Here is a 13469-nt window from a genome sequence, read left to right on the forward strand (position 1 = left end):
TTAAGTGCTGGTGTTGAGACCTGGTGTCACTGGTGTTAAGTGCTGGTGTCACACTGGTGTTAAGTGCTGGTGTTGAGACCTGGTGTCACTGGTGTTAAGTGCTGGTGTCACACTGGTGTTAAGTGCTGGTGTTGAGTCCTGGTGTTAAGTGCTGGTGATACACTGGTGTTAAGTGCTGGTGTTTAGACCTGGTGTCACACTGGTGTTAAGTGCTGGTGTCAAGACCTGATGTCACACTGGTGTTGAGTCCTGGTGTCACACTGGTGTTGAGTGCTGGTGTCACACTGGTGTTGAGACCTGGTGTCACACTGGTGTTGAGTGCTGGTGTCACACTGGTGTTGAGACCTGGTGTCACACTGGTGTTGAGTGCTGGTGTCACACTGGTGTTAAGTGCTGGTGTCAAGACCTGGTGTCACACTGGTGTTGAGTGCTGGTGTCACACTGGTGTTAAGTGCTGGTGTCAAGACCTGGTGTCACACTGGTGTTGAGACCTGGTGTCACACTGGTGTTGAGTGCTGGTGTCACACTGGTGTTGAGTCCTGGTGTCACACTGGTGTTCAGTCCTGGTGTCACACTGGTGTTCAGTCCTGGTGTCACACTGGTGTTATGCCTCTGGTGCTGTATCACAACACAGTTTTGCCACTCACACGGTGTACATGCAGAACACAGTCATGACACGGTCACAGCTGAAAGTGGAAGCAGCTGTGTCCTGTCCGACTCTGGACCTGTGGTGGCGGCAGTAACGCCCACACCTGCATATCCTCACATATACTACTCCGACTCTGGACCTGTGGTGGCGGCGGTAACGCCCACACCTGCATATCCCCACATATACTACACAAACATAAGAGAAGGACCTGGAGGATTTTAGTGGTATGCAACAACAGATGTCACAGATCTAATCTTCCACTGCATTTCCTATACGACATTTGTCTGTGTTAAAGTTGTCTGATATTTCTCCAGATGTTCGCCTGTTTGTACATCGTGTGACATATGGTGTCATATTTTTCATGTTATTTACACTCACGTCATCATTTTCCACTGACCAGCATTCAGTACTCCCGTCATCATTTGTATACACATCATCAAGTTGATACTTTATTTTTACTTATGAGATATTCTTATAACATTTTCTTTCTTACATTTTGTAACTGAGCATGTGTAGCGCTGTATACTGGGATCGTGTAATCTTGTTTTGTATGTACCGTGTCACGCCATGTGATCTTCACACTCAATACCCAGGGCAACATGAAGTGTTGTGTGGATTATCACCCGTTAAACTTGGTTGTGTTATAACTTTGGGAAAATGTAGCCAAATGTCAGATTTGGGGGAATTTTTGAACAATGTATTCACACCACAAAGTGAAGCAATACTTTGTCTCCACTGTGTTTCAAGCTTGATGACTGATGGAATCTGGAACTACTGTAACCATGGTAACATCATCATGTGTCATATGCTGAGAACATGTTATCATGGTGATGTAAAGTCTGTGGAGATTACTCTCTGAAGATAGCAGCAACATTGAGATTGCTACCAGTATCTCCCCATTGCCGATGACAACGTGAAACTTGTTGCCTTTCTGTGCTCCTGACGTTGATTGGCTTCTGTTTGGGATGGACTGAGATTTCATCTGTCAAATCTGAGTCAAATGGAAGGAGCTTCTGTTGAGCATGTGAGCAATTCTTGCTTACTTCATGGTGACGAAAGCAAGTGTATAGACGTCCTTTTCTACTGTTGGATTGAAAACATTGTCTGTGCTTGTAATGTGGTAGTGGTGGCCGACAATTTCACAATCTTTAGGGGTTATACACTGACACTGTGGGGGTTATACACTGACACTGTGGGGGTTATACACTGACACTGTGGGGGTTATACACTGACACTGTGGGGGTTATACACTGACACTGTGGGGGTTATACACTGACACTGTGGGGGTTATACACTGACACTGTGGGGGTTATACACTGACACTGTGGGGGTTATACACTGACACTGTGGGGGTTATACACTGACACTGTGGGGTTATACACTGACACTGTGGGGTTATACACTGACACTGTGGGGTTATACACTGACACTGTGGGGTTATACACTGACACTGTGGGGTTATACACTGACACTGTGGGGTTATACACTGACACTGTGGGGTTATACACTGACACTGTGGGGTTATACACTGACACTGTGGGGTTATACACTGACACTGTGGGGTTATACACTGACACTGTGGGGTTATACACTGACACTGTGGGGTTATACACTGACACTGTGGGGTTATACACTGACACTGTGGGGTTATACACTGACACTGTGGGGTTATACACTGACACTGTGGGGTTATACACTGACACTGTGGGGGTTATACACTGACACTGTGGGGTTATACACTGACACTGTGGGGTTATACACTGACACTGTGGGGGTTATACACTGACACTGTGGGGTTATACACTGACACTGTGGGGGTTATACACTGACACTGTGGGGGTTATACACTGACACTGTGTGGGTTATACACTGACACTGTGGGGGTTATACACTGACACTGTGGGGGTTATACACTGACACTGTGGGGTTATACACTGACACTGTGGGGTTATACACTGACACTGTGGGGGTTATACACTGACACTGTGGGGGTTATACACTGACACTGTGGGGGTTATACACTGACACTGTGGGGGTTATACACTGACACTGTGGGGTTATACACTGACACTGTGGGGTTATACACTGACACTGTGGGGGTTATACACTGACACTGTGGGGTTATACACTGACACTGTGGGGTTATACACTGACACTGTGGGGTTATACACTGACACTGTGGGGGTTATACACTGACACTGTGGGGGTTATACACTGACACTGTGGGTTATACACTGACACTGGGGTTATACACCTGACACTGTGGGGTTATACACTGACACTGTGGGGTTATACACTGACACTGTGGGGTTATACACTGACACTGGGGGTTATACACTGACACTGGGGGTTATACACTGACACTGGGGTTATACACTGACACTGTGGGGTTATACACTGACACTGTGGGGGACACTGACACTGGGGTTATACACTGACACCGTGGGGGTTATACACTGACACTGTGGGGTTATACACTGACACTGTGGGGTTATACACTGACACTGTGGGGGTTATATACACTGACACTGTGGGGGTATATACTGTGGGGTTATACACTGACACTGGGGTTATACATGACACACTGACACTGGGGTTATACACTGACACTGGGGGTTATACACTGACACTGCGGGGTTATACACTGACACTCGGGGTTATACACTGACACTGGGGTTATACACTGACACTGGGGTTATACACTGACACTGGGGGGGTTATACACTGACACTGGGGGTTATACACTGACACTGGGGTTATACACTGACACTAGGGGTTATACACTGACACTGGGGGGTTATACACTGACACTGGGGGGTTATACACTGACACTGTGGGGGTTATACACTAACACTGTGGAGGTTATACACTAATACTGTGGAGGTTATACACTGGGTAACCTAGGATACGGTGGCCGGGGTGATATCACTGTTTTATCCCAGCCACCCGGGTGTAAACACTGGGGAATATGTCGGTCACCATGATAATATATACCAGAGAGATTACATCCCACCCATTAACACATTGTGTTACACACCATGCTGGCTGTGTCGATACAATGTGTCAACATTCATTAGGAGGATCAAGACACGTGGGAAAAACAGGAAATGGAAGTTAAATGTGTCCTTGCGGTTTCATTTCAAATGATCTCTGCCATTTTAGTGCAGAAATATGAATTCATAATGGTGCTTCCTTTTGTGTGACAAAACTACTTCACCAAATTCTGGAATATTACTGGTGTGGTACAACTGGATTTTCTCAAAATATATTCTGCTACTTTTTGTAATTGTTGAAGGTTTTGAAAAGCCTTTGTGTCATTGTGTCGTCTTGATTGACTTGTCCCCCTGATGGTTGCTATGGTAATATATGTACATATATTCATCATCATATATCTGTTATACACGCTGCAGAACTATTAGCGGTCATATCTTATGTTAGATTATCAGACGTTATGTTCCACGATGATGCTAGCTGTCTTCTGTCACACCTCTAGTCACAGAGCGATGAGATTACTCCGCCCATCATGCTTTCCTTCTGAAGGTCACCTCTTTTTCTTTTAATCTGATTTTAATTTTAATTTTAATGTTAACACCCAAATTACAAAAATCAACTCTTTTTTCCGTATTACGTTGTCATTATTTGTTGTGAAAAAAATTGTTTTATTTTCATAAACCGACTTTATGATTTAACATTAAATGTTGATTTGCTGCTGTTGGTTCCTTGCAGGAGAGAACAATATAACAGTTGTGTAGAATGTTTCCATTCATAATATATTTATTATTTTAGACCTTTATATTTTATACTTACATTATTTTGTTTAAAAAATCATGATATCATTTATTTCATAAAACATTTGAACCTGAATAAGGCCTTGGAAGTTTTTTTAAAGTTTGGATATAAGTATTTGTTGTATTTCGGACAGCATCGATCAGGGTCATGTGATATTGTGCTTCCATCATTATCAAACTATCCGACTTGTATTTTGTAAATTGTCAAATTTTATATTTTACCTCAGGAATGAGATGAAATTTTCTAGTCAAAAGATTTTGAGACTATTTTTAGTGAAATATTTCTTAGATAACAAACATTTATCCGGATGTGCACACTTTGTAATGGAACAACATGGTTGTGTGAACTGCTGTACAATGATACAGTGTATTTGTTGTATATCACAGTATGTCCTGTAGCCTGTGTCTGGGATGATGTTTACCCTTAATTCTTGACATCACAATTCTAGCTGAGAAATACTACCTGTCGGTGTTTGATAAACCGCTATAGAATTAGAATATGAATATTGGGTCAGAGTTTTCATGAACAGTTTATGGACTACCAAGATAAACTAGAAAACATCTTGGATAATAATATGCTCTTTTATATACCTGAGTAAAGTTTTTAAAGTTTTAAGAACTGTTCGTCATAGAATTAATGAGTTCCGCTATTGCAAAATGTATGTCTGACAGCGAAAATACAAACACTAAAGCTGAATGAGAATGTTGTAAATACATCAAGTAGACACCGGGGTAGACTGGCCAGCTCCTGATATGGAGGGTTCCAGGCAGACGGACCTCAGAGAGAGGTCCCATGATTTGATCTTCACTTGAATTTTGCTGAACATTTTATTAGCCACAGGTTAAATGACGAACCAGTTTCTTTACATTCACTGTTTGATTGCAGGTCTTCAGTGAACTCTGTTTTAAATTCACCAGCAATGTCCGAGCTATTCAGGTTGTGTATTTGGAGATGTTTGTTGAGCTGGCGTCCTGTCAAGGGAGGTAACTCTGACGGGCCAGCCAGCCCGCCCGCTAGTCCAAGACTAGGCTAATGCTTAGTCTCTGAATAGATATAAGTTTGATAGTAACAAACAAACCTATTATTAACTGAAAGGGAGCCCAAAGGAGACCAGATATTCAGATGCTAACAGACCCTGAACCTGGGGAAATCTAGACTTGCTTCATTTAGGGCTTTAGCACTGCAGGGAAGGCTAGGCTGTGGGGAAAATAATGTGGTTCAGGGACTGTGAGACAGACTAGTCCATGACATGTACATGCCTGTGCTGGGAGTGCTCCCAGCTCTTTGTAATCTGATGTACTAGGCTATTTTAGATATTTAGTATTGATTTGTATTGTGTATAATAAACAACTGAAATGCAGTCCTTGTCGTTGTTAATGTTATCTCAGGCTGAAGGCTTGGATCCCCTGAGGGGTTTGGAGGGTATAGGTCAGGGTAATTGTAAAGTCCAGTTGTCAGAACAACCACTGTTGGATGTGGCTGATGTACAGGACACATGTCCCACACTGCTCCGACTCCCTGAGCGGCAACAGGTTACAGAACGCCGGAGTAAACTGTGTTGGTTTGCCGGCACCACGCTGACAGGTGGACACACGTGTTAGGTTTACACAACCGTCTGACATTTTGGGTGGTTGGTAGGTTTAACTCCGTGAGCGGCAACAGGTTACAGAACGCCGGAGTAAACTGTGTTGGTTTGTCGGCACCACGCTGACAGGTGGACACACGTGTTAGGTACATACACAACCGTCTGACATTGTGGGTGGTTGGTAGGTTTAACTTTTTGTGTGTTTGTTGTTTAACGCCACACTATTCCAGCTATATGGCGGCAGTCTGTATATAGTCGAGTCTTGACCAGACAATCCAGTGATCAACATCATGAACATCGATCGACGCAATTGGGGTACGATTGTCAACATGCGTGAACCAAGCCAACGAGCCTGACCGCCCGATCCCGTTAGTCGCCTCGCTCGACAAGCATGGGCTACTGAAGATACTGAACTCCGCTCCTGGTGTTTTTTAAAGGTTAAACATAGCATTCATTCTACGAAGCCAGCAGACCATACGCTAGCGGTGGAGGGAAGCAGGTGGTTCCTGTACAGGTATTTTAGACATGTCGGGAGGCGAGTCGGAGTCAGGGAGAGAACATCAAAGTATGTACCTGCGGCGTTTATCGCCGGTGTTAACGGCTCTCCCTACGGGATGCCGTATTGCATTATTTCAGGTGTCGTACAAAGTTATAACAGGATCAACATATCACAAATGACAAAACGTGAGAGCATAATTGTTGATGATAGTTTGTGTAGGAAGTGAGCAACAGCGAGTGGCGTGGACGTGTTTATGAACTGACGGCTATTTGATGACGTGATAGATTTCCTCTGTCAAACACGACGCTTATAATGTTTACACAACGTCGTCTTTCATGTGCTACTAATTCGTTTCATGACGTCGTTCTTTGAAGATAAGTTTAATGCATTCTTTGATGAGCTGACTAATCTACGACTTCCCTGTACAAGACGTACACCCAGTATTCCTGTGTTTCTCAAAGGATAGTCTTTTGTTAGTCCAGCACGTCTCGGTTAGAGCGTCCGCCGGGATTGCGGACGGTCGCGGGTTCGATCCCCGACCGCGTCATACCAAAATACGTTAGAATATGGAACTTGTTGGTCCCTGCCTGTCGCTCGGGATTAATGGGTACAACAAGGACTGGTCGGCTCGGAGTCAGTATAATGTGTCTGAGTGGGGTATTCATGCTTAACTGTTGCAGGGTATTGTCGTAACTGGCGTTTGGGCTTCAGTAAAACCTACCACCTATTAATTATGGTCGTTCCACATATTTCTGGGAGAGGGTATCTCTGGCGCTCCACTCGCTTGGTCCGTTGCAGTCCAGGAGTGAGGGGTCGGACGACCGTGACTCCCAACTAGCCACATAACATTCATGTACTGGCCCACATACATTCATAGATAAACGCAACACCAAGTTATACTCACATAGTTTTTACTCTGGCTCAGTCCATCTTTAAATACACATCATCAACAGACAGGATAGGGCAACTGAGTGGCGTGGACTGGCTTCTGTAAAGCGCGCACACTTCGCTACCTATCTTTTTATCTTTTTATATGGTTCGCACTCAGCAATATTCCAGCTATATGGCGGCGGTCTGTAAATAATCGAGTCTGGACCAGACAATCCAGTGATCAACAACATTAGCATCGATCTACGCAATTGGGAACCGATGACATGTGTCAACCAAGTCAGAGAGCCTGACCACCCGATCCCGTTAGTCGCCTCTTACGACAAGCATGGGTTACTGAAGATCAATTCTAACCCGGACCTTCACGGGTCGATGATGTTTGGATGGGATGATGGAGAGAAACATGACACAGTGTAAATGTAACAGTATGTTCGTGGCTAGAAGGGTTTTGTCGCTGTGTATCACGGGTTTGTCTGGTCCAGATTCGATCTGTTACAGGCCGTCAAAATCGAAACTGTTCGGCTTTTAGATCATTCATCTTTCCCATGCTATATAGAACACACTTTATGGATAACAACTTCTTTTTATTCGTGAGTGCGACGTTTCGATACAGATTCTTGTACCATTGTCAAGCATAATGTAACATGAAGAAGGGGGAAGTATATATATACTGGATGTAACAATGTAACAAAGAAAACAACATAATCAACATAATTGGCTAGGCAGAAAGCTGATGAAGCCAGAGAGTAGACAAAGGACAGGCGTGGCAGCCAATGATGTACAAATAATAATGAGATGTTTATACAGCAGAGTTTATACAGTAGATTGGGCTTGGTGGATGAGTGCATCATAAGCGGATGGAATGAAGTATCCTTGGTCTCGGTTGATGGCTTGCGTTTAGTGAAGTCTGTTTGTTTGTTGGAGAGAATGGTGATGTCAGACCAGTCTATTTGATGATTGGGGCTTGCTTTGATGTGGTCGGAAATGGCTGATTTGCTGTCGGAATTCACGAATAAAAAAAAGTTGTTATCCATAAAGTGTGGTATATATTGTACTACCCGACTTTTAAAATGCCACTCAAAGAAGCTTCCCATGCTGACAGTTAGCCAAGCTGTCACTTACGGATAACTGAATGTTAGGGTCAAGGTCATATACACTCCAATACTCAAACACAAGGCCGGTCGTCTATGGCCGTGCCAATTTTGGCACCCGCCAAAAGCCGACGTAAAATCATTCAACTCGTCGTCGTCTATGGACGTGGCACGCAATGGGATGAAATGTTAACACGATCCTGGAATTATTACCACGACTGATCACATTGTGTTCACTTTTACAAAGAGTGTAGGAACGTTGTACGGACTAGAGATTTTATGTGCGCTTCAGAGGGAGGGCAGTCTCAATTGAGTGAATCTAATTTGTTTTCTCTCCTTAACACGTTTTGTGCGTATGTGTTGACGATCATATTTAGAAATGTGAAAGAAGATTATAAAGGTGAGATATTAGTTTTGTTTCTAAGAAAATGTGAAAAGCTCCATCCATGGGCCACTGGTGTGACGGTATGAGCCGGAGCTACTCGTGTTGATGTAAAGTAATTTCAGTACAGCTTCTTATACAAAAAATGGAGTGGAGTTGATAATAAAGTAAAAATCCACACACAGTGAAATACATGGATAGTCGGAGTTTGTGACGTTTCGCTCCGTTGCCTGCACTACACTGTTGTCGCCAATATTGCATCATATCTAACCATTTCTGGTGTCCCCGCGCCGTAATATTGCTGGAGTATTAATAAAAGCGGCGTAAAACCATACTCACTCACTCACTCACTCATATTTAACAAACAAGCGGTTGATATAGAGAACAACGCCCAACCCCAGGTGTGAGGCAGCCGACCTGATCTACAAATACAGCCAAGACACGGGTCACAGTTATGTACCACATAGCTACAAGCGGTCACAGTTATGTACCACACACCTACAAGCGGTCACAGTTATGTACCACATACCTACAAGCGGTCACAGTTATGTACCACATACATACAAGCGGTCACAGTTATGTACCACATAGCTACAAGCGGTCACAGTTATGTACCACATACCTACAAGCGGTCACAGTTATGTACCACATACCTACAAGCGGTCACAGTTATGTACCACATACCTACAAGCGGTCACAGTTATGTACCACACACCTACAAGCGGTCACAGTTATGTACCACATACCTACAAGCGGTCACAGTTATGTACCACACCTACAAGCGGTCACTATACCTACAAGCGGTCACAGTTATGTACCAAGCGGTCACAGTTATGTACCACATACCTACAAGCGGTCACAGTTATGTACCACATACCTACAAGCGGTCACAGTTATGTACCACACACCTACAAGCGGTCACAGTTATGTACAAGCGGTCACAGTTATGTACCACACACCTACAAGCGGTCACAGTTATGTACCACACACCTACAAGCGGTCACAGTTATGTACCACATACCTACAAGCGGTCACAGTTATGTACCACACACCTACAAGCGGTCACAGTTATGTACCACATACCTACAAGCGGTCACAGTTATGTACCACATAAACCACACCTACAAGCGGTCACAGTTATGTACCACACACCTACAAGCGGTGTTATGAACCACATACCTACAAGCGGTCACAGTTATGTACCACACACCTATAAGCGGTCACAGTTATGTACCACATACCTACAAGCGGTCACTGTTATGTACCACATACATACAAGCGGTCACAGTTATGTACCACATACCTACAAGTGGTACGTGTCGATTTTCAAATCGTTTCAGTAAATTAACCAGACATTTGTATGTCAAAGAATTTGGTTTGAACCCCCGACACCCACTCTCCACCCACACACACAAAAATATATTGATAACCAATTAATAATTGTAATCCAAACTTCACAAAGTTTGAATGAGCCCCCATCCGGTGCTTTCCTGGTGTGTTATAGTTCCAGGGTCCTGATGATCCTTTTCCTGGGTCCATGTCAGTAAAGGCGGCTGGGATCGGGTCGTCCATGTGTGTTCTGTCCTCATGTCCAGGTTGTGGATCAGTCTCCGTTTTGATCCTTGTCCGTCAGTGGGCAGCCTCCATGTGTGTGCTGGTGTGTGGCTCCACTGTGGCACTGTGGGCTCGGTGTGTGGCTGTGGCCTGTGGTCTCCTTGGCCATTTCTCCTGGCTGGCTGTGATTCTCATGCCTCCGCTGGTTCTCTCCTGGCCGGCGATTCTCACTCACGGCCTCTGGCCGGCGTTCTCATTTCTCTACCATGCTGGCTTGTGGCGTTCTCCACGGCCGGTGCCACTGTGGCCGGCGTTCTCCTTTCCTTCCATTCCTGCTTGGCATTCCTCATGCCACTCCTGTGGCGTTCCTTTGTGTGTGGCCTCTGTGGCTTGTTCTCACGGCGTTCTCACTGGCTGGCCATCCTCTAGCTGACATTCTCTCCTACCTCTACCTACATCACAACCTCTAGCTGACATTCTCTCCTACACCTACCTACATCACAACCTCTAGCTGACATTCTCTCCTACCCCTATCTTCATGACAACCTCTAGCTGACATTCTCCCATACCCCTACCTACATCACAACCTCTAGCTGACATTCTCTCCTACCTCTACCTACATCACAACCACTAGCTGACATTCTCTCCTACACCTACCTACTTCACAACCTCTAGTTGACATTCTCTCCTACCTCTACCTACATCACAACGTCTAGCTGACATTCTCTCCTACCTCTACCTACATCACAACCTCTAGCTGACATTCTCTCCTACCTCTACCTACATCACAACCTCTAGCTGACATTCTCTCCTACCTCTACCTACATCACAACCTCTAGCTGACATTCTCTCCTACCCCTACCTACATCACAACCTCTAGCTGACATTCTCTCATACCTCTACCTACTTCACAACCTCTAGCTGACATTCTCTCCTACACCTACCTACATCACAATGACTAGCTGACATTCTCTCCTACCTCTACCTACTTCACAACCTCTAGCTAACATTCTCTCATACACCTACCTACAACACAACCTCTAGCTGACATTCTCTCCTACCTCTACCTACATCACAACCTCTAGCTGACATTCTCTCCTACCCCTCCCTACATCACAACCTTTAGCTGACATTCTCTCCTACCTCTAGCTACATCACAACCTCTAGCTGACATTCTCTCCTACCCCTATCTTCATGACAACCTCTAGCTGACATTCTCCCATACCCCTACCTACATCACAACCTCTAGCTGACATTCTCTCCTACCCCTACCTACATCACAACCTGCAGCTGACATTCTCTCATACACGTACGTACATGACAACCACTAGTTTACCAAAATGGTTTCATAAACAAGTCTCCTGTCTGCTTCTGAAACAATATATTCTCCAAGGCGTGAGTGCACCTTTTGGAACCCTGGTCATGTGACCTGGTCGATATTTCGGGCGTGAGATATGTGCTCTACCCCCAGATTGTCGTCGTACACGTCGTTTAAGACAACAACGCTGACATTGGGCACCACCTTGTTGTGAGCCAACACGTCGACACCGCCGCATCACCGCTGTAGCACGTTCAGCCACAGTGGGTTCATAAATGCAATATCCCACAGATGTACCTGCCCCGATTTAAAAAAAAACACGTTTACCTGTCCCGGTGCACACCTGGAGAGAGGTTAAGTACTGCTTTAAGCCTTTTAAAAAATGTTTGGGGTTCCCTGAGAAGCATTTCCCTCTGATTCTTGGACTTCATGATTTATGTACACCCCAGTTTTAAGTTTCTTGGTACAGCTACAATGTTTACAATTTAATCATTCCTGTATATTGACTGATGTGATCTGTTGTCCTGGCCTCATGTAACCATGTACCACCAGTTAATCTGCTGTTTGTTACATATATGTATTTAGATTTTGTAAAGGACACTGTAATAAAACATGCTCTTCATCTTAAAAAATCCATTACAGTTAAAACAAACTATCGTCAACATTAATTTTTGATTTAGATATCTGCCCGTTTCTATTCTTAAAGGTGCAATACCACATCTAAATATTGTAAGTCAGGCTAGATGAAAACAGTGTGTGGTGTTACGTAAGTGCATGTATCAAAGGAACGATGTCGTCGGCTCGTCAACCAATCAATACGATCCTGCCAGTGATCTACCACTGTGCCCATATAACCATGATTGACAGGTGATAGACAGCTGTGCTATATACACTGTTATGTCCCAGGTGGGAAGTAGAACTGATTATGTCACAGCCAGATTGACGGTGATCGCTGTGTTTTCTCGACATTGATACTTAACAGGATCTAGTTGGAGGATGTCTCAAATAGATTGACATTAATTGACACTGAGCACTGCTGTACCTACTGGTCGCCACACATCACTGGCCAGGGACGCTCAAGGTGTTGTACGAGCGTTTATAAACGTCGGTGTGAATTGTAGTAGTATTCAGCTGTATTTCACAAAGGAGATTATCGTGCAGAGGCCGTCATGGAGTACTGTTAATATTGTAAGTATTGTAGAATATTTTGAGTGACATTTTAGAAGTTGGGAAGTACAATATAGAACAAACTTTATAGATAACAACTTCTCCTATTCGGTAATAATTGGAGAACCCAGTTGTATCAACAATGTATACCTGCTTACATATTTCTATATGCATTGTATATATACTCTGTATATCTGATTTGGGAACAATAAAAAATAAAATAAAACAACAACAAAAAACAACGTTTCGACGTTTCGATACAGATTCTTGTACCGTTGTCAAGCATGCTTCGATACGACGTTTCGATACAGATTCTTGTAGATTCTTATAGAATCTGTATGGAAACGTCGCACTCACGAATAAAAGAAGTTGTTATATATTATTGTAGAGTTTGATGAAATGTTTAACTACACTTTTAACTAAGAGCAACCCTCTATAACAAAGGTACGACCAGACAAGCCAGTGATAGATTCAGTGTATGTAGTGAGAGGATCGGGAGTTCACTGACGTGGTTAGTTAATGTCATCCTATCTCATCTGCATAGATC

General features: G+C 44.0%; 2 long non-coding RNA genes across 2 annotated transcripts; one reads left to right on the forward strand and one right to left on the reverse strand.

Moving 5' to 3' along the window:
- Positions 1 to 7: 7 nt before the first annotated feature.
- On the reverse strand, positions 8 to 561 carry LOC124262402. Its single transcript, XR_006894581.1, has 3 exons — positions 492 to 561; positions 189 to 454; positions 8 to 138 (listed from the first exon to the last, which is right to left on the reverse strand). It is a non-coding gene; the product is annotated as an uncharacterized LOC124262402 (long non-coding RNA).
- Positions 422 to 4466, forward strand: LOC124262403. Its single transcript, XR_006894582.1, has 2 exons — positions 422 to 1847; positions 3533 to 4466. It is a non-coding gene; the product is annotated as an uncharacterized LOC124262403 (long non-coding RNA).
- Positions 4467 to 13469: the final 9003 nt, after the last annotated feature.

This window comes from Haliotis rubra, unplaced genomic scaffold (genome assembly GCF_003918875.1).
Source record: "Haliotis rubra isolate DU_JTF1 unplaced genomic scaffold, ASM391887v1 Scf837, whole genome shotgun sequence".
NCBI lineage: Eukaryota > Metazoa > Mollusca > Gastropoda > Lepetellida > Haliotidae > Haliotis > Haliotis rubra.